This window comes from Triticum urartu, chromosome 5A, assembly GCF_056163025.1.
Source record: "Triticum urartu cultivar PI428250 chromosome 5A, HENAU_Tu73, whole genome shotgun sequence".
Taxonomy (NCBI): domain Eukaryota; kingdom Viridiplantae; phylum Streptophyta; class Magnoliopsida; order Poales; family Poaceae; genus Triticum; species Triticum urartu.
Window position 1 is genome coordinate 233,693,064 of NC_141877.1, and position 26,136 is coordinate 233,719,199.

Consider the following 26,136-nt stretch of genomic DNA (forward strand, 5'->3'; position numbering starts at 1 on the left):
CGATGCCAAAGCCAGCATTCTGAAGCTTTTGCAAGAAGACATACTGCAAGTTGTGGTCCTGCTGAGAAATCTACCACATACAAATCACCTTTCCTATACCCTTCAAATACTAGAGATTTGTCAGATTCCATTAGCACCAGGCAGCGATATTTGCCAAATATTACAATCATATTCAAATCGCAAAGCATTGAGACAAACATTAAGTTGAAGCCAAGGGATTCAACAAGCATGACTTTATCCATGTGTTGATCCTTTGAGATTGCAACTCTACCTAGACCCAATACCTTACTTTTACCAGTGTCAGCGAATGTAATGTGGCTCTTGTCGGATGGACGTAAAGTTGAGTCCATAAGAAGGCTTCTTCTGCCAGTCATGTGATTTGTACACCCACTGTCAATAATCCATTCTGAAGACTTTGAAGTCGCTGGTATCGTACCCTACAGTGTAGTTAGGGGGATAGGCTTCACGAAGAGTGTTGTGAAGCATAAACATTTGACGAACCAGTGGGTTATGAAAACTTAGATCCAGATTAGGACTAATGGGGAGAGTAGCATGCGATTCAGGAACGAAGTACATAATGATGCCATTTTGGCATTTTATCTTGCGCCCCACAAGATTTTTATGGTCCCCAGCAATAGCATCAGAAGATTTTGTTTTTGTGCTGGAGACCTTTCCCTGCAAAGGAGAGTTAAGCTTTCTTAACCACCCACATCTTCAAGGGTGGCTTAGAAGCTATAAGTCTAAGTGCAGCATCTGAGAATTTTGGCTTTGAAACCTTAGCAAACAGTCTAGCAGGTGGACAATAATACTCATAGGAATAAGCAGAATAATTTTTGGTCATATGAACATGACGGTTCGATGAACCATTCTCATATTCATATGCTTGAGTATGGTTCCCCTGCAAAACATTTGCGTTAGTGCGACTTAGGTGAGTCCCCTGTTTGTATGAAGCATTTGGACCATATGAAGCCTTTGGTCTGAGGTTTGTCTTCTTCAAGTGAGGTGTCATGAAGACATTCACAGGAAGATTTTCCAGACATGTTTTCGGAACCCAGATCTTCTTCATAGGCGGTCCATTCCTGCAGTTAGTACCAATGTACCTGGCAAACACTTCATCATTCTGATTCTTAAACAGTTTATAGTTTGCATCAAAGGATTCATCAATGATAATTGGGTTAGCACAAGTGAAGCCAGACAGATTGGATGGATCTGTTGAGGATTCCTTTGCAGCAACCCATGTGGTTTTGGGGTACTGCTCAGGTTTCCAGTAAGACCCATCTGCATTAATTTTCCTCACGAACCCAACACCCTCTTTCCTAGGGTTTCGGTTCAGAATCTGCTTCTTAAGGACATCACATAATGTCTGATGCCCTTTCAGACTTTTGTACATCCCTGTTTCAAGCAATGTCTTCAACCTAGCATTCTCATCAGCAATAGCAGTGGTATCCTCAGCATAGGGGTTAGTTACCACATCAACAGTTGAAGATATTGAAACAGTAGTAGCAGTGGAACATTCAGCAACAGAAGCAGCATTATCACGCTCAATGCATTTAAGACATGGTGGTTCAAATCCTTCCTGAGCGGGACTGATCTGTTCAGCGCGAAGTGACTCGTTTTCCTTTTGAAGATCTTCATGAGCCACCCTCAATTTCTCAAGTTCTTGCTTCCTTTGAAGATAATCATAGGAAAGCTTTTCATGAGTTGTTGAGAGAGTATCATGACGATCTTCAAGTTCCTGATACTTAACGTGAAGGTTTTTTATGTCTTCAATTAAGGATTCAGATCGAGTCATTTCAGCACCCAACAGATCATCGCTTCTGTCTAACAATTTTTGAATATGTTCCATAGCTTTCTGTTGTTCAGTTGCAATTTTAGCAAGTGTTTTGTAGCTAGGTTTTGAATCACATTCAGAGTCATCGTCACTAGATGTTTCATAGCGAGTTGTGCGTGTGTGTTTACCTTGGCACCGCGTGCCATGAAGCAGTAGGTAGGAGTGGAGTCGTTCTTGTCATTTGCGTCGGTGTCGGTGATGCAGTCATTGTCTTCAGTATTGAAGATGGACTTGGCGACGTATGCTGTAGCCAGACTCGCAATGCCAGAATCAGACTCCTCCTCAGACTCCACCTCTGCCTCCTCAGATGCGGACTCCTCCTCTGAATCCATCTCCTTTCCAACAAACGCACATGCCTTGCCAGATGAGCTCTTCTTGTGTGATGAAGACTTTGATGTAGTTTTGGAAGAAGACTTTGAGTATTTCTTCTTCTTCTTGTCGTCAGAATCATATTCCTTGCTCTTCTTCTTCCTTCTGTTCTCATTGTCCCACTGTGGACACTCAGAGATGAAGTGTCCAGTTTTCTTGCACTTGTGACATGTTTTCTTCTTGTAGTCATGAGCAGAAGCTTCATCATTCCTTGAGCTTGATCGTGAAGATTTCCTGAAGCCTTTCTTCTTAGTGAATTTTTGGAACTTCTTCACTAGCATTGCAAGTTCTCTTCCAATGTCTTCAGGATCATCAGAACTGCAGTCAGATTCTTCTTCAGATGAGGAGACAGCTTTTGCCTTCAAGGCACGAGTTCGCCCATAGTTTGGGCCGTAGATATCTCTTTTCTCAGAAAGTTGAAACTCATGTGTGTTAAGCCTCTCAAGTATGTCAGACGGATCGAGTGTCTTGAAATCAGGACGTTCTTGAATCATCAGGGCTAGGATGTCAAACGAACTATCAAGTGATCTCAGCAGCGTCTTGACGATTTCATGTTTGGTGATCTCAGTGGCACCGAGGGCTTGAAGCTCATTTGTGATGTCAGTGAGCCGGTCAAATGTGTGCTGGACATTCTCATTGTCATTTCGCTTGAAGCGGTTGAAGAGGTTGCGAAGAACACTGATTCTTTGATCTCTCTGGGTTGAGATGCCTTCATTGACCTTTGAGAGCCAGTCCCAGACTAGCTTGGATGTCTTCAAAGCACTCACACGGCCATACTGTCCTTTGGTCAGATGACCACATATGATATTCTTGGCAGTGGAGTCCAGTTGAGTGAACTTCTTGACATCAGCAGCAGTGACACCTTCTCCAGCCTTGGGAACGCCGTTCTCGACGACATACCATAGGTCGATGTCAATGGCTTCAAGATGCATGCGCATCTTATTCTTCCAGTAGGGATATTCAGTTCCATCGAAGACGGGGCAAGCAGCGGAGACTTTGATTATCCCTGCAGTCGACATAACTAAAACTCCAGGTGGTTAAACCAAATCACACAGAACAAGGGAGCACCTAGCTCTGATACCAATTGAAAGTGCATTATATCGACTAGAGGGGGGGGTGAATAGGCGATTTTTATGAAAGTCTTCAAAACGTGAGAGTTATGAAGACAAACAGTGAAGATTATGCCTATTACTATGCAGCGGAAGTTAGATTACACTAGGCCAGCCATGGTCATGTATTCAATAGAGCAAAGCGCAGTGACAAACAGCTTCAGTGTAATGAGGATCAGGTAGGAAGAAGTTATGAAGCCAAACAGATCATACATTCATGTTGTGAAGACAAACGGTAAAGCAGGCATGTAATGGCTTCACAATGAAAAACTGTAAGTAAGAGGAAGTGAAGATGAAACTAGTGACACGTTGAAGACAATGATTTGTTGGACCAGTTCCAGTTGCTGTGACAACTGTACGTCTGGTTGGAGCGGCTAGGTATTTAAACCAAAGGACACACAGTCCCGGACACCCAGTCAAGGACACTTAGTCGAAGACACCTAGTCCTCACCGTTTTCTCCTTGAGCTAAGGTCACACAGACCTCGCCCAATCACTCAGGTAAGTCTTCAAGGTAGACTCCCAAACCTTCACAGACTTCGTTCACTGACAATCCACAATTTCTCTTGGATGCTCAGAACGCGACGCCTAACCGTCTGGAGGATGCACAGTTCTCAAGTGTAATAAGTCTTCAAATCACACAGACACGAAGACTTAAGTGATGCCCAATTTACTCTGGCTCTGGGTGGTTAGGGCTTTTCTCCTCACTGGGAATTTTTCTTTCAAAGGCTTCGAGGTGGGTTGCTCTCAAACGACAAAAGCCGTGCACTGAAATCTGAGCAGCCAACCGTTTATGGTTGTGGGGGGTGGACTATTTATAGCCACTTGGCAACCCGACCTGATCTGTCCGAAATGACCCTGGGTCACTAAGGAACTGACACGTGTACCAACGGTCGAATTTTGAACTCACACGGCAACTTTACTTGGGCTACAAGTAAAGCTGACTTGTCTGACTCTGGACAAGATTTTCTCTCAAAGTCTTCGCTCGAAGACATAGGATTTGAATTAGGCATCACTTCAGTCATTCTGACTGGTTCTCTTCGACCCCACTTAACAGTACGGTGGTTCCTATGACACAACATGAATGAAATAAAACTACGAAGGATCTAGGTCTTCGAGTTCCAAAAGCTTCATAGGGAGTCTTCTCATGTCATTGTCTTCAATATGAATATCTTCATAAACCACCATTGTCTTCAATGTCTTCGTACATTTTTAGGGGTCATCTCTGGTAGTAAAACCGAATCAATGAGGGACTTCTACCTGTGTTTTCCTGCAATTCTCACAAACACATTAGTCCCTCAGCTAGGTTTGTCGTCAATACTCCAAAACCAAATAGGGGTGGCACTAGATGCACTTACAAATTTATTCTTCTGTAGACTCCTGCAAACTATTAGTCTCTTCTTGGACAGCGGAGGAGCCCTCAATATATGGTTTAATATAAGGATTAGAAGCATAATTATCATAGCAATATTTAACCATGGCCAAATTTTCAGATTTGTAGAGAGTAACATCACACTCTTCAATAAAAGAAGCAATTTCACAAGTACCCTTGAAAGCAACAAATTCTTCAATTTGTTGAACATCATAGTAATTATAAACACCCTTAGTATACGAAGATACGATTCCATTATCACTAAACTCACATTGGTAAGGAAGGTGTTTCTTAGGGTCTTTAGAACAACAAGTACAATCATATATTTCACATAAATTCCAAGCATAGCACTGCAAATGATGAATTTGATCCAGTAAAAGCTTCCCTTTTCAGATATGCGATGTCCCACATAACAAGCATGCTCATCTAAAGATTTGCCCTCGACTAAGCTAGTTGGGGTTTCAGCCCGAGCACATAGGGATCAAAGATAATCCATGTAAAAAGCTTCAGGAGTGTGATAGATTTTGAGTGGTTTTTCAACCATTGGTGTAGTAGGTACAACTATTTTTTTGGTATTTTGTGTTTCCTACCCATAACTAAAGATACAAAACAAGAGCAAAAAATAAAAACTACTTAGTGATAAAGCAAACAAGCACACACGAGAATATTCACCCCACGCTATAACTCCCTGATAGCAGCGCCAGAAAAAGGTCTTGATAACCCACAAGTATAGGGGATCAATTGTAGCCTCTTTCGATAAGTAAGAGTGTTGAACCCAACGAGGATCTAAAGGTAGAACAAATATTCCCTCAAGTTCTATCGACCACTGATACAACTCTACGCACGCTTAACGTTTGCTTTACCTTGAACAAGTATGAAACTAGAAGTACTTTGTAGGTGTAACATGATAGGTTTGCAAGAATATAAAGAGCACGTAAATAAAAAATAGGGGCTGTTTTAGGTAAAGAAGCAATAAAGTTAGTATAGCGAGTGTGGAAAAGTGGTGGTAGGAGTTGTGAAATTGTACCTAAGCAATTGACTACTTTACTAGACTGATAGCAAGTTTTATGTGGGAGAGGCCACTGCTAGCATGTCATCCCTGACTTGGAATTCTATGCACTTATGATTGGAACTATTAGCAAGCATCCGCAACTACTAACGTTCATTAAGGTAAAACCCAACCATAGCATTAAGATATATTGGTCCCCCTTCGATCCCGTATGCATCAATTTCTATGCTAGGTTGAAGCTTCTGTCACTCTTGCCCTCCAATACATAGTCCTATCAACATACAACTAACCCTATGGTGTGATCCACGCGCGCGCTCATATGCTGGGAACCAAAGGACAACAACATAACCACAAGCAAATTAAACCAATCATAGCAATTCACCAATTACCGATAGGACAACAAAAATCTACTCAGACATCATAGGATGGCAACACATCATTGGATAATAATATGAAGCATAAAGCACCATGTTCAAGTAGAGGGTACAACAGGTTGCGGGAGAGTGGACTGCTGTAGATAGAGGGGGAAGGTGATGAAGATGTTGGTGAAGAGGACGAAGGTGTTGGTGTAGATTGCGGTGATGATGATGGCCCCGGCGGTGTTCCGGCGCCACCAGGAGAGAGGGGAGAGGGCCCCCCTTGTTGTTGTTCTTCTTCTTCTTCCTTGACCTTATCCCTAGATGAGAGAAGGTTTTCCCCTCTGGTCCATGGCCTCCATGGCGGTGGAGGGGCGAGAGCCCCTCCGAGATTGGATCTGTCTCTCTGTCTCTCTCTGTTTCTGCGTTCCAGGTTCTGCCCTTTACCGTTTCTTATATTCTTGAAGATTCGTAACTCCGATTGGGCTGAAATTTGGACACGATTTTATCCGAATATTAGCTTTCTTGCGGCAAAAGACGGGCACCAACCTCCTTACGGGGTCGCCACGAGGGCCCAGGGCGCGCCCCCTGCCTCGTGGCCCCCCTCGGGTATCGTCTCACGTTGATTCTTCTTCCAAAAATCACATATATTCCAAAAAATCTCCGTCAGTTTTTATCCCGTCTGGGCTTCGTTTGATATGGATTTTCTGTGAAACAAAAACATGTAACAAACAGGAACTAGCATTGGGCATTGGATCAATATGTATTCCCAAAAATAGTATAAAAAGTTGCCAAAAGTATATAAAAGTTGTAGAATATTGGCATGGTACAATCAAAAATTATAGATACGACAGAGACGTATCAGAGCGCAGGGCAAGTGGATGGCCTCCACCGTTAAGGAGAAGGACATCACCCAACTTCGAGAGGCCGGATATTTGGCCAAGGAGGGTAGTTTTCATCCCCCACTTTGTCTGCTGGCTAGGATTTCCACTCCACCCCTTTGTCCGAGGACTCATGTTCTACTATGGGCTAGATTTCCATGATCTGGCCCCAAATTTCTTCCTCACTATCTCGGTGTTCATCTTCGTGTGTGAGGCTTTCCTCCGCGCCCTCCCCCACTTTGGACTATGGCTGAAGACCTTCCATGTGAAGCCGAAGGTGGTGGGCAGCGAGCACGCGGAGTGTGGAGGTGCCATGGTGAGAAAGATGTCCAATGTCCCGTGGCCCAAAGGCACCTTCGTGGAGACCATCTAAGGGGTGGCAAAAATTGTGGTTCTACATCACAGAGCCCCGCGACACCACATGGGCCGAAGCACCCGAATTCAAATCTGGGCCCCCAATGCGGCTAACCTCCTGGCAGGAGAAAGGTCTGGATTGGTCTTCATCAGACGAGCTGACAGCGCTCCAGACGCGCATCAGGAGCATGATGGACAAGAACGTCAAGCTTGTCAATGTGATTCAAGTGATGCTAGTCCGGCGGATCCTTCCATGCCAGAGCCGGGCTTGCCACCTATGGGAATTCGATCCGGCTGAGCATAAGACCCTTCAATGGTTCTTCGGAACTACACACGAAGATATCTGGAAGGTGCTCTTCAAGGCCAACGAGACATGGCCGAAGACCACCGAGGATCGTGGGCATGACCTGGCTCATCCCGCCAGTTCGGTAAGTTTTCCGTTGTTTCAAGGTGTATTCCTTACTTGCTTATTCAAGGAGGGTGTCTGAACTTTCCCATTTGTTCTTTCAGGCTTGGACGAAGAAGGCGGAGCGGATTCAGTGTACGGTTCCGCTACCCGAGAATCCAGCCATCCCGTGTCTGACGAAAATGCTTGTACCGGTGCCCTACAAGGCGCCAGAGAAGAAGGCCAAGAAGAAGGCCAAGGGGACCAGAGGTGGCCTCCGTCCCAACGGTACTTTGGACGTGGCGTCCAAAGACACCGAAACTCACTCCCCCGCTGAAGACGACGAGGAGGAGGAAGAGGAGGAAGAGCGCAACTTCCCCCTCCCTGAGGGGGGAAGGAAGAGGGCAGCCTCCAGAAAGCTGGAAGCGGAGGCGTCCAAGAAGGGAAAGGCTTCCCTCGCAGATAGCTCCGCGTGGGACATCGATAACAGCCCAGAACGGCGCCCTCGAGATAAGCCCCTGGCCGAATCATGAGTATCCGAAAAGCCTGATGCATTCATATATCTGCCTCTTTTACCTCATAATTTTAACACGTCAAATCTTGTATTTGTAGTCCGGCTCGTTCCGCCCTTGAGCGATCCTCGTCTTCGGGGAACTCGCTAGACCCGAAGGTGATGGACAGCGGGTCCCCTCCGATGGCCTCATCTCCCAGGGCCATGGACGACACCGAGGTGTTGTCCCGAAGGACCCCAGGAAAGGGAGAGACACAGGAGGCCGTCAGGATGGCGCCTGAGGGCGAGACCTCGGCCGCCGAACACATGGGGGAGCAAATCCCCATGGAGATTGGCGATGGGGGCCGTCTCCAATTTGGCCCCCAGCCGAATATGGCCCCGGAGACCTATACGGCTCTGGAATCCGACCAGCAGCCTCCTTCATTAGAAGGAGGTGTGCCCATTCCGCCGGTGACCTCTGTCCCACCAGAGGCGCCGGATACTCTACTGGAAGCGCTGCGAAGCGCTTCCGTCGTTGAGGAACACAATACCCTTACGGGTGCGGTGATTGAGAAGATTCAGTCTGCGAAAAGTGGACTGACCGAAGCCTGCGCAAGCCTTCTAATAGGCTTTGAGGTAAGCGCTGCATTTATGTGAAAAGAAAGTTATAGTATAGACAGTAGTCCCTGAGACTCTGTTCGGTGTTCGGAAAGAAAAGCCGAACAGAGGATCAAATAGTTTGTCACAGGAGACTAATTATATATGTCTTTGTGAATAAGCAGGCGTCACTGCTAGCCGCGACTTCTCATGCTGTCGAAGTCTCCTGACTGAAGCAGAGGCTGGAGCAGACCAAGGAAGAGCTCGGCCATGCGAAAAGGAAGCTTGCGGACAAGCAGGGTATGTAACGACCTAGTCAATTATAGCAAGATATGAATTGCTTGTGTTGATCGTATGATAATTTGTAGGGGCGGCATCCAAGGTGGAAACCCTCCAAGCAGTGCTGGCCGAAGCCCAGAAGAGAGCGGCAGACGAGCAGGCCGCCCGCGAAAAGCATGAGGCCAGGGTCGGCGAGGTCCGGCAGGAGCTGTAGGATGCTGTGAAGAAGTGCGAGGCCTTGGAGTGCAAGAATGCGGACCAAGAGTCCGAACTTGCCCAGGCTCGTTGAAGTGCACAAGAGGCCCGGGTTAAAGCCCAAGGCGCCCTCCAGGAAATCCAGGAGGCCAAGAAAATTGCGGCGGGTAAGGCTTTTATTATGCAGAGCAATTATGTGAAGAAGAGATATCTCATGCTAACCTGGATTTGGAGTTCTCCAGGGGCGTTTGCGGATCTGCCCCGCAGTGTTTCTGACGCTGGAGCATTCTTCCGAGCCGAAGAGGGAAGCTCAACCGAGAAGCTATTCTGGTTGCAATATCTTGCGCCAGAACATCCGGTGGCTTTTAGCAACCAGCTGAAACAGTTGGTCGAGCTGCATAGGGTGGCCGAACTGGCCATGAAGGATTTAGTAATCCGGCTGTGGCCTGCAGAAGCTATACCCGGCAGCTACTTCGGCCTCATGAAGCGGCTAGTGAATGCCTGCCCTCGGCTTGACGCCATCAAGCGGTCGGTCCACATAGAAGGTGCGCGGATGGCCTTCGTCCGTGTCAAGATACAATGGGCGAAGATGGATGCCATCAAGCTCGCGACCGAAGGACCGCCCACGGGCAAGGAGCACTGCATGCCCGAGCGGTATTTTGAAGCTTTTCTGAAGGGATCCTGCATTGTGGCGAAGCAATGTGCTAAGGACATTATTTTTGAATGAATACATTCATGTAATCCCGTCCCGTATAATGAAAACAAGGCTATAATGCTTTGCTGTTTGTTTATTTAAAGTTTTGCCTCCTGTGCGGCCGTTTCATCAAGTCTGAGAGTTGGCCAATCCCAGCTTCAGCCCCCACATAGGTAGTACGGGGTGTTCGGGATGAATCTAAACACTCTTTATCCAAGAGTTTGGTCCTTAAAGGTGGTGTTTAGCGCAACGAACCAGGTAATCGGACTATGTGGCTTTATTACCCTCACTTAGCCATAGGAGTTTGATAATGAACATGTAGGCACAGCCCCTAGTATCCAGACTGGGGTGCTGTAAACACCTGATCGGATAAGAACCGATTCGTCGCATAACGCGGGTAAAATCGCTAAAGATTTGAAACCTCTGAAGAGCTGATCGGCTCATGCCGCATCATGACAGACAGTTTTCGGCTTCTCTACTTAGGTGCTCATCCGGATAAAACCGGGACACAATCGCAGTAGTTCTCCCTTTACTACCCCAATGCATATAATGCTAAATTCGGGGTGCCAAACTATATTGTAAAAGTGTTCAGACTTATTGCCATAGTGTGGGCCGCAATAAAGCCCCTGGCGAATTGTGGTGTACCAAGGTGTACGGATGCAAAATAAAAATAGCAAAATAAAATAAAAAAGAAGAAGCTAGTGCCACATATGTTGGGCCGCAAACTGTTTCCATTATAATTTTGATTAATACATCAAAGCGTACTTGAACAAAAAGTGTGATAAGCAATAGTGGCTATTTAACATGCCAAGACCAAGGGGGAGCTGCGTACGGGTCCTGAAAACAGGTAGAATGATCGCCAAGAAGGACGTCTGGAGATTCCCCCATACGTCTGTTCTACTTGTCACCTTGGTGTGTCCGTCCTTCGAAAGGACCAATTTATCCGACCGTCAGGAGGGGCCTGTGAAAAGGAACCTGAAAAAAGGGATAAAAGGAAAAGTAAGCGTAGTTGTGTTCCGGGAAGGTCAAGCCGTATTGTGGATCACAGTATGGTTATGCCTCCGTCTCTACCCATGGTATTTTTAGTGCATAGTTATTGACACGCAGAACGTATGCCGCGACTTGGTCGGGGCTGAGACGGAGGTCGAATTGCTAATCGAGCTCCTGACGAGCTGGACTGTCCTGCTGCAGAGTAGTCCGGACTTGTTTGACAGTGTCCGGGAGCATGGTCGCCGAATTAAGGTTATGCTTGTGAAGGCTGCTCTGTACATCTGCTGCCAGGGAGCACTCCGTGTTTCCATTGACTGTTATGACAAAGTGTGGTCCGGGCATCTTGAGCTTGAGATAAGCATAGTGCGGCACCGCATTGAATCAGGAAAACGCAGTTCGTCCGAGCAGTGTGTGATAGCCACTCCGGAAGGGGACGATATCAAAGAGCAACTCCTCACTTCGGAAGTTGTCTGGAGATCCGAAGACGACCTCCAATGTGATTGAGCCTGAGCAGGGGGCCTCTACACCTGGTATAACTCCTTTAAAGGTAGTTTTGGTGGGCTTGATCCTTGATGGATCGATGCCCATTTTGCGCATTGTATCCTAGTAAAGCAGGTTGAGGCTGCTACCGCCATCCATGAGGACTCATGTGAGGTTAAATCCATCAATTATCGGGTCGAGGACCAGTGCGGCTGACCTGCCATGACGGATACTGCTCGAATGATCCCTACGATCAAAAGTGACCGGGCATGACGACCTTGGGTTGAATTTTGGGGTGACTGGCTCTATCGCATAGACATCTCTGAGCGCGCGTTTGCTCCCTCTTGGGGATATGGGTGGCATATATCATGTTCACCATTTTGATTTGAGGAGGAAACTTCTTCTCTACCCCTGTGTTCGGTGGACGGGGCTCCTCGTCGTCGTTCTTGCTTTGTGACCCCTTATCCTTGTCTCCGGCATTTAATTTGCCGGCCTGTTTGAACACCCAACAACTCCTGTGGGTATGATTGGCTGGTTTATCAGGGGTGCCATGGATCTGACATGGGCGATCGAGTATGCGGTCCAGGCTGGAAGGGCCTTGATTATTTCTTTTATATGGCTTCTTCCGCTGTCCGGACTTGGAGCCACTAAATCCGGCATTGACCGACGTGTCATCGGTATGATCACCGTTGCTTCAACGCTTGTGTCTGTTGCGTCGGGGCTTGCCGTTGCTATTTCTGGCTTCCGAAGTGCCAGGTTCACTTGTGTTGTTATTGCTACGGGCCAGCCAGCTATCTTCGCTCGTGCAAAAGCGGGTCATGAGTGCCATGAGGGCTTCCATGGACTTCGGCTTTTCCTGCCCGAGGTGTCGGGCGAGCCATTCGTCCCAGATGCTATGTTTAAATGCCGCTAGGGCTTCGGCATCCCGACAGTCGACGATCTGGTTCTTTTTGGTTAGGAATCTAGTCTAGAATTTCCTAGCTGACTCTCCGGGCTATTGGATTATGTGACTTAAGTCGTCGGCATCCGGAGGTCGAACATATGTACCTTGGAAGTTGTTAAGGAAGGCTTCTTCCAAGTCCTCCCAGCTGCCAATGGATTTTTCAGGCAAGCTGTTCAGCCAGTGTCGGGTTGGCCCCTTGAGTTTTAGGGGGAGGTATTTGATGGCACGAAGATCATCGCCGCGCGCCATGTGAAGATGGAGGATAAAGTCTTCAATCCATACCGTGGGATCTGTGGTTCCATCATATGATTCGATATTCACGGGTTTCAACCCTTCTGGGAATTCATGTTCCATTACTTCATCAGTGAAGCAGAGGGGGTGTGCGGCGCCTCTGTATTGGGCCAGGTCGCGACATATTTCGGATGGAGTCCATCTTTGATTTTCAGCTTGGACGTAGCTATGCTTGCCATGTTCGGCTCGATAGCCATCATCGTGCATCGGGGCACGCCCCCGTGATCCATAGATCGATCTGGCCGGACCTGCTTTATTCTTCAGGCCCTGCTGGAGATCATATGTGTATCCCTGAGCAGTATTGTCTCTGCCTTTACGGCGAGGTGGTACAGGCTAGTGTTCGGCTTGGGTTGCCGCTTTGTCCCAACCACGTGGTGGTCGGTCAGCCGCATTGTGCGCTGATGGCACGGGCTCCAACACCTCGTCATTGAATTGAGGTAGTAATTTGCGCTTCGGGTAACTTTTGAGTGGTCTCTTGAGGCCGTACTCCTTGGCTTCCAGGACGTTAGTCCATCTGTCATTGAGCAGATCTTGATTAGCTTGAAGCTGTTGATGCTTCTTTTTCAGGCTCCTTGCAGTGGCTATTAGCCGGCGCTTGAAGCTCTCCTGCTCGAGAGGTTCTTCAGGCACGATAAAATCCTCATTGCCGAGGCTCACCTCATCCTCGGAGAGTGGAAGATGATTGCTGTCCTCCGAGTCTTCGTGCACGGCCTGTTCATCAGGGCTGACTTTCCCATCTTCCCGTTCATCTTGTTCGGAAGTTGCCTCAACGGGGTCTTCATTGTCTTTGGCACCGTCCAGAGTGTTATCTTCTCCTGTGCCGGTGTTGGTGTCTTTGCTGCGGCATGATTTAGAGTGACGCCGCTGACGCTGGCGTTTTGGTTATATCTCAGGAGGTTTATCCTCAACTGGATCTTCCTTGTCATCGCCACTATTCTCTTTTGGTGCATCTACCATGTATACATCATATGAGGAGGTGGCCGTCCATCATCCGGTGAATGGTGGGTTTTTGGCCTGCTCCTCTCCAGCATCATCGTCCATACCGTTGATGTCTTCGGAGCCGTAATGGAGCATGTCGGTTAAGTCTTCGACAGTGGCTATTAAGTCGGTGGGGGGTGGGAAGCGGAATTCTCCGTTGTCAGCCTCCAGTTCAAACAAGATATAATTCGGCTGAGAGTCCCCCACTAAGGAGAGTGTTTTTAATGAGTTTAGCACGTCGCCTAAAGGTGAGTGCCGAAAGATGTCCGCAGAGCTTAATTCGATGATCGATGCCTGATCGAGCTCGTCATGCGCGGACGCACATGGTTCGGAACTTATAGCCGGAAATGGGTCCGGGGTTCCGGTGACACGGATCCCACTCGAGTTTGGGTCGGTGTGCGGCTTTGACGCTGTTGAGTCTGCGATTTTCGTGGCAGGGTTGAGCCTCCCGTCCTCGGATGGTGCAATCTGCTCCGGATCCAGGGCCGGAGCAGTTACAGGCGCTATCCCATGGGCATGGTATGATGACAGATTGAAGTCATGTTCATCATGGCGGCAGGGAGCGGCTGCCATGGTCTTGAATCTGTCGAAGATCAAGTCTCCGCAGATATCCGCGACATAGTTCAAGCTTCCAAATCTGGCCTGACGGCCAGAAGCATAGCTATTGATCTGCTCTAGATGGCCCCCGAGTTGGCCCATAGTGTGAATCCGCCGAATACGAAGATCTGTCCGAGGAGGAAGGTTTCTCCCTGGCCAACATTGTTGTAGATGATTGACGGGGCCATCGAACCTCCTGACGACGACATAGCAGAACTCTCAATGAAAGCACCAATGTCGGTGTCAAAATCGGTGGATCTCAGGTAGGGGGTCCCGAACTGTGCGTCTGAGGTTGATGGTAATAGGAGACAGGGAACACAATGTGTACCTAGGTTCGGGCCCTCTCGATGGAGGTAAAACCCTTCGTCCTGCTAGATTAATATTGATGAGTATGGGGGTTACAATAGTTGATCTACCACGAGATTGTAATGGCTAAAATCCTATAAGTCTAGACTATCTGATTGTGATTGTCCTAAGGACTAAAACCCTCTGGTTTATATACACACCAGAAGAGACTAGGGTTATACAAAGTCGGTTACAGAGAAAGGAATCTTCATATCCGAAATCCAAGCTTGCCATCCATGCCAAGGAGAGTCCCATCCGGACATGAGTGAAAGTCTTCGGCTCTTGTATCTTCATAGCCCATCAGTCTGGCCCACGTCCAACAGGTCGGATGCCCGAGGACCCCTTAGTCCAGGACTCCCTCAGAGGTCGCTCCCTCTAGAGGTCTTGGTGTCGTCCGCCTTGCGAGGCCAGGGCCCTCGCGAGGGTCTTTTTCTTGGTTGTCTTGCAGATGGGCCGTACTAGGCCGTCGAGGGAGCCACGCTGTCGCTGTCAAAAACTGGCGGATCTCAGGTAGGGGATCCCGAACCATGCATCTAAGGTCGATGGTAACAGGATACAGGGGACACAATGTTTTACCCCGGTTTGGGCCCTCTCTATGGACGTAATACCCTACGTCATGCTTGATTGATCTTGATGAATATGAGTATTACGAGAGTTGATCTACCACGAGATCGTAATGGCTAAACCCTAGAGGTCTAGCTTGTATGGCTATGATCATGTATCTCTTCCTCTCGACTAAGTCCTCTAGTTTATATAGACACCGGGAGGATCTAGGGTTACACAAGGTCGGTTACAAAGAAAGGAATCTACATATTTAGTCGCAAAGCTTGCCTTCCACGCCAATGAGAGTCTCATCCGGACACAGGCATAGTCTTCGGTCTTCGTATCATCACAGCCCATCAGTCCGGCCCATGACTAATAGGCCGGACGCCCGAGGACCCCTTAGTCCAGGACTCCCTTAGTAGCCCCCGAACCAGGTTACAATGACGAGGTGTTCGGCGCGCAGATTGTCTTCGGCATTGCAAGGTAGGTTCCTCCTCCGATGACTTCCAAGTAACGTATTTGGTTTTTAATTCAAGGCCGCGCCCCTCGGCTTCTATGCATCAATGACTTCAGCTGCCACGCGTCGGACGAATGCAGACAGTCTGGGTATCCTTTTGCAAATAACACCCTGGCCATGCAAGAAAGAGCGTCTATTTAAAGAGATTGGGTCACAGATCCATTCGGCACCATACGGAGAAAATCCTCAGAGACTGCCAGGAAAGACCATTCCAACATGGCCAGCATTCCCAGCTCCTCCTCCCATTCGAACCCGGAGAAAGGTGAGTGGGAGAGGTGCTCCATGTCCCACAGTCGATTGGTGAAGTTGCAAACGCAGGGATTTCTCCCCCCTGCGGATCTGGTCCCTGTTCGAGCAGAGTTGGCTTCCTTCAATGGAAAAACCCAGGCGGAGGATTTCCCCAATCCTTCCACGGGGGAACGAGTGTGCTTCGTCCCCTATCTTCTGAGGGGCGTGGGATTTCCAATTCACCCATTCCTCCGAGGGCTTCTGGAGTATTATGGCCTCCAGCTACACAATTTTACCCCAGCCTCCATCTTGCATATTGCGGGCTATGTTGCTTTATGCGAATCGTTCCTGGGTTGTGAGGCCCATTTTGATCAATGGAGAAGGTTGTTTTGTCTTGTCCCGAGCAACCACAAGGGATCAATATTTGAAGTGGGCGGGACCAAAATATGGTGCATTGCTGAGACCGGATACCTATCCAGCACAGTGAAGAAAGCTTCTGAAGAGTGGACCTCTGAATGGTTTTATATTGACGACGTCGCACTTCCCGACCCAGTCCGGATGGGCCTCCCCGAATTTTCAAGTGCTCCGTTGAAGAAACGCCATAGTTGGCATCCTCGGAGCCTCGAAGAAGAGGATAGCGTAGAGATCAGTCTGCTGCTGGGAAAGATTAAAATGCTCGCCCAGCCCGGATTGTCAATAGTCGAGGTAATGGCGGTCTCCATAACACAGGGGGTCCAACCACTCCAATATAGAGGGCTACCCATGTGGCATTTCAATGGGGAAGACGACGCCTCCCGCTACGGTTGGAAGGGCCCAAAGACTCCCGCCGCTCTAGCCAAAATATTGGCTGAACTATATAAAGGGGAGCAGGAGGAGTTCACCCGTTCCCAAAATCAAGACGGGTTTTCCATGTACAATTCGCCTAGCTGGGTAAGCTCTAACTCCACTATTGGACCCCTCTCCCTGAATTATTTTTTAAGGGCGATATTTTATTTATTCATGACAGGAATGGTGAAAGGCTGTCGAGGGGATCCACGACCCTGCCCCTCAGCCAGAAAATCACAATCGGGATCTTGACCCGGATATGAGGAAGATCCGGACATATGGATGGAGCTCAAATACGGAGTTTTCTATCAGACGAGTTATGACAGCACGGATGTACCCATCATCGCCGATTACCCCGGCCTCCTTCCTGTTTCGTACGTAAGTAATCATGAGACACTTTGTCCGAGAGGGTTTTCTCATTCTTCCTCACTCACCGCACCATCCTGTGCTCAGAAGGGGAGGCGTTCGGCGCGTCGTGCTACCCCAGGGGCATCTCCAGAGAGAGCGGCTCCCACGTCGGGCAGGCCTTCGAAGAGGAAGGGAAACAGAGATACGGTCAGTCCTTCCTTGAAGAGGTATGGGTTCACAACTATCCTCTTTTTAGCAGTCACGTCCAACTGTGACTATATATTCATTTTGTATCAGGGAAAAGGTTTGATGGACTATGTCTGGGGACCCGACCAGTCGTACTCCTGATCACGAGGATTCGGTCCCAGCCGAAGAGATGGGGCCCGATATGGGAACGACGCCGAACTGTCCTTCTACCGAGGGTTCGGATAATATGTCCGTCACCAATTCGGAAGTGGAGAGCGCCATGAATCACCGGCGCCGGAGGGCCATTTTATGAAATCCCTGCTTCTCGAAAGAGGCGTTCGGTGCCTTCAGCTCGGCTGATGCATACATCCGAGCTGCTCGAGATGGGCTTAACCGAGCCACCGAGCAACATTTGAAAGATGTGCAGGTAAGTTTACCTAGTCCAAATTTGGTAACCATGTGCCCGTAGCCCCCGAGACTTGAAGTAGTTGGGACAAATGTTTTAAGGATCGTTGTATAACCAGGTTCTTATGGAGAAGAACGAGCTGCTAGCCAAGAGCTGGAGCAGTGCCGGACACAACTAACTACTGCTACCACCGAACTAGAAAAGTTCAAGAAGGCGTCCTCTGGTAATATTCCCCTCCATCTAGAAACAAAAAATCACATGCCAGCTGTATTGCAACTGCTGCTTGTCTCATAACAGGGTCATCGGGCCAACTTGGAGAGGAACTGAAGGCCGCTCAAACGAGCAAAAAGAGGCGAAGAGACAACATGCTGCACGCGAGCGCGTTCTGACCCGAGTCAGAGAGGAGAAAAACAAAATCTAAGAATCAAACACCAAACTGGGCGAAGAATTGAAAGATGTGCGAGCCCAGCTAGCCGACTCCGTGAAGGAGAACAAAAAGCTGCAAGGCGGCATATTCAGTATGTGGCCGAATTTATCTTATAACAGTTTGGGGGTACAATTAGCTGATATAGCTGTGATTGCAGGTATGTTGACGGGCCATCCCTAAGAGGATGTGTCCGGATCATCAAGTGATCTTCTCCAAGGGCTGTCGCAGTTACACGAGCAAGCTCGGCAGGCAATGCGGAGTGTAGCCAAGGCCTTATGGCCATCTGCCTCCCCTCCAGGGAGTATGGAGAAGCTTGCAGAGCTGTTCAAGTGAGCGCGGCAGCGTATCCGGCTATGGAAGATATCAGCCTACCGAGAGGGTGCGCGAGAGGCCTAGGCCATGGTAAAAATGCGGTATACCAAGCTGGATCCAAATCACATGGCCCAGGTCAGACCGCTAGGGTCAAATGGGGAAGAAATTCCCGTTAGTTTAGTATATTAACAAGTAGAAGTAGCCGCCAAATATTCCCAACAGGATTGTAAATTAGACCGCCTGCTAGACGGCATAGAGGAGGAAATTTTTGAGTCATAGTGACTATGTACTTTCCCTGACATATGTGATTGTAGCTGGATTATAAAAACAATTGTCATGGCCGACCTTTTTGCTTCGACCTCTGGACCCGAAGGTGCGGAGTGTTTTCGAATACCCTAGCGGTAGAATATACCGGGGTATGCATGGGAACTAGGCGTAGGGGTCATAGTTGCTTGAACAGACAATGTGTATCCGGCTAGTTATGTTATATTACATTATGTAAGAAACATCTTCCTGGGAGAATAGTTCCGTTAAGGGTTCCTTTCCCTCGGTGTGCATGCGTTTAATGTGCATGTCCAAATTGTGATTGAAAAAATCATAGAGTAAGTAACTTTTGGGGTTTCACAATGGAGTGAATGCGGAAACGTCTTTAGTTCACCGACCGAATATTCCCTTAGGAACGCTAGCTTTCGGCTTCACCCAGTCTGAGGTACACATCCGGATGACCCGGTAGTAAAAATCGCAGAGGTGCTCCCTTTATGCCCTAGCCGAACTAACAGGAACGCAGGGCATAAGCATAGGAGCCAGGCAACCCAGCTTGGCCAAAACTTAAGTCATATCAATGCATATAATGGTGAAGAAAAGGTACATATGGGAAGAACGCATATGTGGTGAGATTGATGCTCAAAGAATAATAGCAAGCTTCTGTACAAGAAGCCCCCAGGTATAATGGATGTACATATTTGGAGATGTACGCATCACGAGAGCACGGTTTAGCCGTACTAAAGCCGTAGGGCTAAAGAGCAAAATGAAAAGAGATAAAAAAACGAAAATAGAGAAACAAAATAATGTTAATAACAGGAGGAAGGAGACGAACACAGAGTTCGGCGCTAGGCATAGAATCGTCAGAGTCTGGCCGCATTCCAAGGGTTCGGCTCCAAGTGATTGTCTGACGCATCACGTAGGCGGTACGCTCCTCCGGTGAGAAGTTCATCAATGATGAAGGGACCCTCCCACTTGGGCTTGAGTTTGTCCTTTTTCTTCTCCGGCAGGCGTAGAATGAGTTCACCAACGTTATAAGTCTTGGCCCGCACTTCTCTACTTTGATACCTGCGAGCCTGCTATTGATAAAATGCGGAACGGGCTTTTCCGACATAGCACTCCTCATCCAGGGAATCTAAGTTGTCCTGCCGATCAAGCTCAGCCTTTCTCTCTTCGTACATGCGCACTCAAGGTGAGTCATGAATAATGTCGCAGGGTAACACTGCTTCCGCACCGTACACCATGAAGAAAGGTGTATATCCAGTAGTGCGGTTTGGGCATGGTCCGCAGCCCCCAGAGTACGGAGTCAAGTTCCTCCACCCAGTGCTTGTCTGATTCTTTCAAAGACCACACTAGTCTAGGTTTGATGCCGCTCGTAATAAGACCATTATCCCGTTCGACTTGACCGTTTGTCTGCGGGTGATAGACAGAGGCGTAATCGAGCTTAATGCCCAGATTAGCACACCAAGTTTTCACTTCATCGGCTATGAAATTAAAGCCATTATCGGTGATGATGCTGTATGGAACACCATAACGGTGTACCATGTCGGATATGAAATCTATTACCGGCCCCGCCTCAGCCGTTTTGACTGGTTTGGCCTCTATCCACTTAGTGAATTTATCCACCATGACCAGCAGATACTTTCTCTTATGGCTTCCTCGTTTAAGGGGTCGGACCATATCGAGCCCCTAGACCGCAAAAGGCCAAGTGATGGGGATTGTTTGTAAGGCAGTGGGGGGCATATGGCTTTGGTTGGAGAAGAGTTGGCATCTGACGCAACGTTGGACAAGGTCCTGTGCATCTGCTCGGGCCGTCGGCCAATAAAACTCTGTATGAAAGGCCTTGCTAACAAGGGCCCGAGCTGCGGCATGGTGACCGCCGAGTCCGGCATGAATTTCCGCCAAGAGCTGCTGCCCCTATTCCTCGGAGATACATCTTTGAAGAACTCTGGTAGCGCTTTTACTATACAGTTCTCCGTCATGAAACTTGTAGGCCTTCGAACGCCGGACAATGCAGCGGGCCTCATTCTGATCCTCAGGAAGCTCCTTCTTATTAAGGTAGGCCAGGAATGGTTCGGTCCATGAGGCAATGACTGCCATGATGAGATGGGCCGATTGTCTTATTTCAGTGGTTGAGCCTCCGACGATATCGGTGTGTTCGGAATCTCGGGTTGTGTTTGGATTCGGACTGGTGTTGCCGCCCTCCTCCTGCCACACCATGGATGGCTTAAAAAGCCTTTCTAGAAATTTTTTGGGTGGGACGGGGTCGCGCTTAGCACCTATGCGAGCGAGAACGTCCGCCACTTGGTTACTCTCACGGGCCACATGATGGAACTCGAGTCCCTCAAACCGAGCCGGCATTTTTAGGATGGCATTACGATAAGGTGCCATCTTCGGTTCTTTGGCATCAAAGTCTCCATTTATTTGAAATATTGCGAGGTTTGAGTCCCCACGCACTTCCAGGCGCTGTATGCCCATGGAGACAGCCATCCGGAGACCATGCAATAAGGCTTCGTATTCGCCTGCATTATTGGAGTTTGTGTATAGTATTTGGAGTACGTACTGGACGACGTCGCCAGTAGGGGACGTTAAAACGATGCCCACTCCTAGTCCTGCCAGCATTTTGGAGCCATTGAAATACATAACCCAATTGGAATATGTGCCGTACTCTTTAGGGAGTTCAACCTCTGTCCATTTGGCGATGAAGTAAGCCAGTACTTGGGACTTAATAGCTCGACGTGGTTTACATGTAATGTCAAATGGAAGGAGCTCAATGGCCCATTTGGCAATCCGGCCCGTGGCATCGCAGTTGTTTATTATGTCGTTGAGTGATACTTCGGAAGCCACCGTGATTGAACACTCCTGGAAGTAGTGTCGTAGCTTTCGGGATGCCATGAAGACTGCATATGCTATGTTTTGATAATGGGGGTACCGGGATTTGCATGGAGTAAGGACAGTGGATACGTGGTATACTCGCTTCTAAAGCGGGAATTTGTGTCCGTCCTGTTCTCGTTCAACGATGAGTACGGCACTCACCACCTCATATGTTGCCGATATGTATAACAACATGGGTTCACCGACGTTTGGTGCGGCCAGGATTGGGTTGCTCGCTAGAAGGGTTTTTATTTCTTCTAGTCCGGCTGTTGCCGCGTCCGTCCACTCGAAGTGATCGGTTCGCCATAGAAGATGATAGAGTGGCAGTGCCTTTTCTCCCAATCTGGAGATAAAGCAGCTTAGAGCTGCCACGCAACCTGCGAGTTTTTGGACTTGCTTAAGGCCTGTTGGCATAGCCAATTGTGACAGAGCTCGGATTTTAGCTGGATTTGCTTCAATTCCTCTATTGGGAACGATGAAGTCCAGCAGCTTTCCTGCGGGGACGCCGAAAACACACTTTTCCATTTCCTGAGACTGCTGTTGTATGCTCATGAGAGCGCTTGTATTCGGGTGGGTGGGTGGATTTAAATCTGAACCCTAACCCAGTTTTGGATCCAGAGTCTGAAGGTGTTCCGAACTTAACAGATCGGGCTCCGGGATGTCCACTAATTTCTTAGGCCCGTCGTCCAATTCTATGTTCAGAGGGCAGGATGCATCTCCTCGCGGGTAGGTGTCCGGCTCTTCGAGACCGGAGATCCGGACATAGTCCGTCCTTAGTATGGAGGAAGAGTTGTCTACTCGCTCCTCGACTACCGCTATCTGGTGGGTGATCGGTGGAGATTTAATTTTCTCTGATCGGGTTTAAGCCCAATTCGACCGTAGTTTGTAGCGAACCTCAGGGCGGCGATGTGATCTAGGAGCTCGTTTAAGGACAAAAGCTCCACCAGATCCATTTGCTTGGATTGTTTGGAGTCGATACGAAGGGGGTTTTCGATGACCCGAGAGGTCATCGTCGGCTTAACGACCGAACGGGCAGTCATGGTAAAGCCGCCCAGCCGGAGGGTTTGGCCTGGAGCCAGCATTCCTCCGGTGGTGATATTATCCTTGAGAACAAGGCGAGACATCTATCCTGTCGTCAACGTCACAATGGAACTATCAATGAAAGCACCAATGTCGGTGGCAAAACCGGCGGATCTCGTGTAGGGGGTCCCGAACTGTGCGTCTAAGGTCGATGGTAACAGGAGACAGGGGACACAATGTTTTACCCAGGTTCGGGCCCTCTCTATGGAGGTAATACCCTACGTCCTGCTTGATTGATCTTGATGAATATGAGTATTACAAGAGTTGATCTACCACGAGATCGTAATGGCTAAACCCTAGAGGTCTAGCTTGTATGGCTATGATCATGTATCTCTTCCTCTGGACTAAGTCCTCCGGTTTATATAGACACCGGGAGGATCTAGGGTTACACAAGGTCGGTTACAAAGAAAGGAATCTACATATTTAGTTGCCAAGCTTGCCTTCCATGCCAAGGAGAGTCCCATCCGGACACGGGCGTAGTCTTCGGTCTTCATATCTTCACAGCCCATTAGTCCGACCCATGACTAACAGGCCGGACGCCCGAGGACCCCTTAGTCCAGGACTCCATCACACGCCATGGGCCGTAGGCAGGAAAGTCTGGGTACCCTGGTTCCCAGAACGCCTACAGTAGCCCCCAGGCCCTAGGCACGCTCAGGCTGGCTTCGAGGTGAAGCCAAGGGGGAAGGGCTAAGCGCCGCGGGCCCCAATTCCCTGCAGGCTAGGCTAACGCGTGGCGCTTGATGGGACGCAGACGCCTCCACTTCCCCATGTCGTCTCGGCAACCGTTCAGAGCGGACAACAGCCTGGTGCATGCAGCAGGGCCATCATGACCCAGAACATGGAGGGGTGCCAGTTATCCTTCTCCCGCCTATAAATGAGAGAGGGGGCGGAGCCGCCTAGCCCATCTTTGTCTTCTTGTCTTCCTGTCCTCCTATCTCCACCGCATCTCCCACCTTGCCGAAGCGACCATGGCGCCAATAGGGAAGTTCTCAGCCAAAGAGAAGGGCAAGGCCTCTCAGGTGGGATCAGATGCGCCTCCATCCAAGAGGGGGCATGACCGTCCCCGCAAATCCGCGGCCGCACCGGCGACGTCTTCACGGTGGCGTGGGCGTCCGCCTCTGACGGCTCGCAATGGCTCCAACAGCCGGGAGAGGGGGCCTCCCCCATGGGGGCGGTCACGAGGGCCCTAGCAGCCACGACCAAGGGAGAAGGTGTGCCGCGGCCAGCCGACCACCACGCCCCCACGAGTGCCCGGTGTGCAAGTTCGTCGTGCGGGTGGAGGGCTCTCCAGGCACTTGGCTTCTGCTTCCAAGCTCCTTCGTAGAGGAGCTGCCGACGGCGAGACTTGTTGGGCTGCGGTTGCAGCCTAATGGCTGCTGCAATGGGTCCTCGTGGGTGGAGATTAAGGTCAACTCCATAGGCCATGTGTTCTTGACCGACGGATAGCAGTCATTCGCCCGCGCCCGCGGTCTTAAGTGGAGGTGCACCCTCCACTTCAAGTACGCCGGGGCGGCAATGCTCTTTCTTAGGGTCTTTGGGGAGGACGGCAGTCACGTGGGGTGCTGTCCAGAGGGCGACGACGACAGCGACCAGGCTTCAGACGACGACGACCGGCGTCCTTGGTGGTGAACTTGCCCTTGGCCGCTGCACCTCCAGCAACAGCGACGACATCTCCTCCGGGGGAGCTCGAGCCATGAGGACTACGACGAGCCGCCCCGTCACCACGCCCAAGCCCAGGAGGGCAGCAAGCCACCACGCCGCCTTGCCCCCGCTCACGGGGATGCTGAGCCGCCTCACCACCACGCCTTAATATTAGTGTTTCTTGCTCGCACTTCAACATTATATTACCATTAATTGAAAGGTTCCTGCCTGTCGTGATTAGAATAACTTAGCTTGTTGTGTTGTGGCCCTTGGCGGGTCCCCTCGTCGTGGGAGTGTGCTCCTCCGGAGCTTCTCCTGGTGACGGTGTGGTTAGAGTGCCTGATAAACCACAAGTATAGGGGATCGCAACAGTTTTCGAGGGTAGAGTATTGGACCCAAATTTATTGATTCGATACAAGGGGAGCCAAAGAATATTCTCGAGTATTAGCACTTGAGTTGTCAATTCAACCACACCTAAAAGACTGAATATCTGTAGCTAAGTATTTAGTAGCAAAGTAGTATGGAAGTAACGGTAACAGTGGCAATACTAACAGTAGCAGTTTTGTAGCAATCGTAACAATGGCAACGGAAAAGTAACGGAGCAAAGATCAATATGAAACGAGCTCGTAGGCAATGGATCAATGATGGATAATTATGTCGGATGGCATTCATCATGCAACAGTTATAACATAGGGTGACACATAACTAGCTCCAATTCATGAATATAATGTGGGCATGTATTCCGAATATAGTCATGTGTGCTTATGGAAAAGAACTTGCATGATACCTTTTGTCCTACCCTCCCGTGGTAGCGGGGTCCTATTGGAAACTAAGGGATATTAAGGCCTCCTTTTAATAGAGTACCCGACCAAAGGATTAGCACTTAGTGAATACACCAACTGCTCAAACTACGGTCATCACCGGGAAGTGTCCCGACTATTGTCACTCGGGGGTTGCCAGATCATAACACGTAGCAGGTGACTATAACTTGCATGATAAGATCAGGAACACAAATATATTCATGAAAACACAATAGGTTCAGATCTCAAATCATGGCACTCGGGCCCTAGTGACAAGCATTAGGCATAGCAAAGTCATAGCAACATCAATCTTAGAACATAGTGGATACTAGGGATCAAACCCAAACAAAACAAACTTGATTACATGATAAATCTCAACCAACCCATCACCGTCCAACAAGCCTATGATGGGATTACTCACACACGACAGTGAGCATCATGAAATTGGTGATGGAGGATGGTTGATGATGATGATGGCGATGGATTCCCCTCTCCGAAGCCCCAAATGGACTCCAGATCTGCCCTCCCAAGGAAGAATAGGGCTTGGCAGCGGCTCTGTATCATAAAACGCAATGATTCCTTCTCTCTTATTTTGTTCTCCCCGAAAGTGAATATATGGAGTTGGAGTTGAGGTCGGCGGAGGTCCAGGGGGCCACAAGGATGGAGGGCGCGCCCTAGGTGGGTGGGTGCGCCCCCACCCTTGTGGCCAGTGTGTGGGCCCCCTTCAGTTGATTCTTTCGCCAATATTTTTTATTAATTCAAAAAATCATCTCCGTGAAGTTTCAGGTCATTCCGAGAAATTTTATTTCTGCACAAAAATAACACCATGGCAATTCTGCTGAAAATAGCTTCAGTCCGGGTTAGTTCCTATTCAAATCATGCAAGTTAGAGTCCAAAACAAGGGCAAAAGAGTTTGGAAAAGTAGATATGATGGAGACGTATCAACTCCCCCAAGCTTAACCCATTGCTTGCCCTCAAGCAATTCAGTTGACAAACTGAAAGTGATAAAGAAAAACTTTTACAAGCTCTGTTTGATCTTGTTGTTGCAAATATGTAAAGCCAGCATCCAAGTTTTCAGCAAAGATTATGAACTAACCATGTTCACAATAACATTTAGGTCTCACATTTACTCATATCAATGGCAT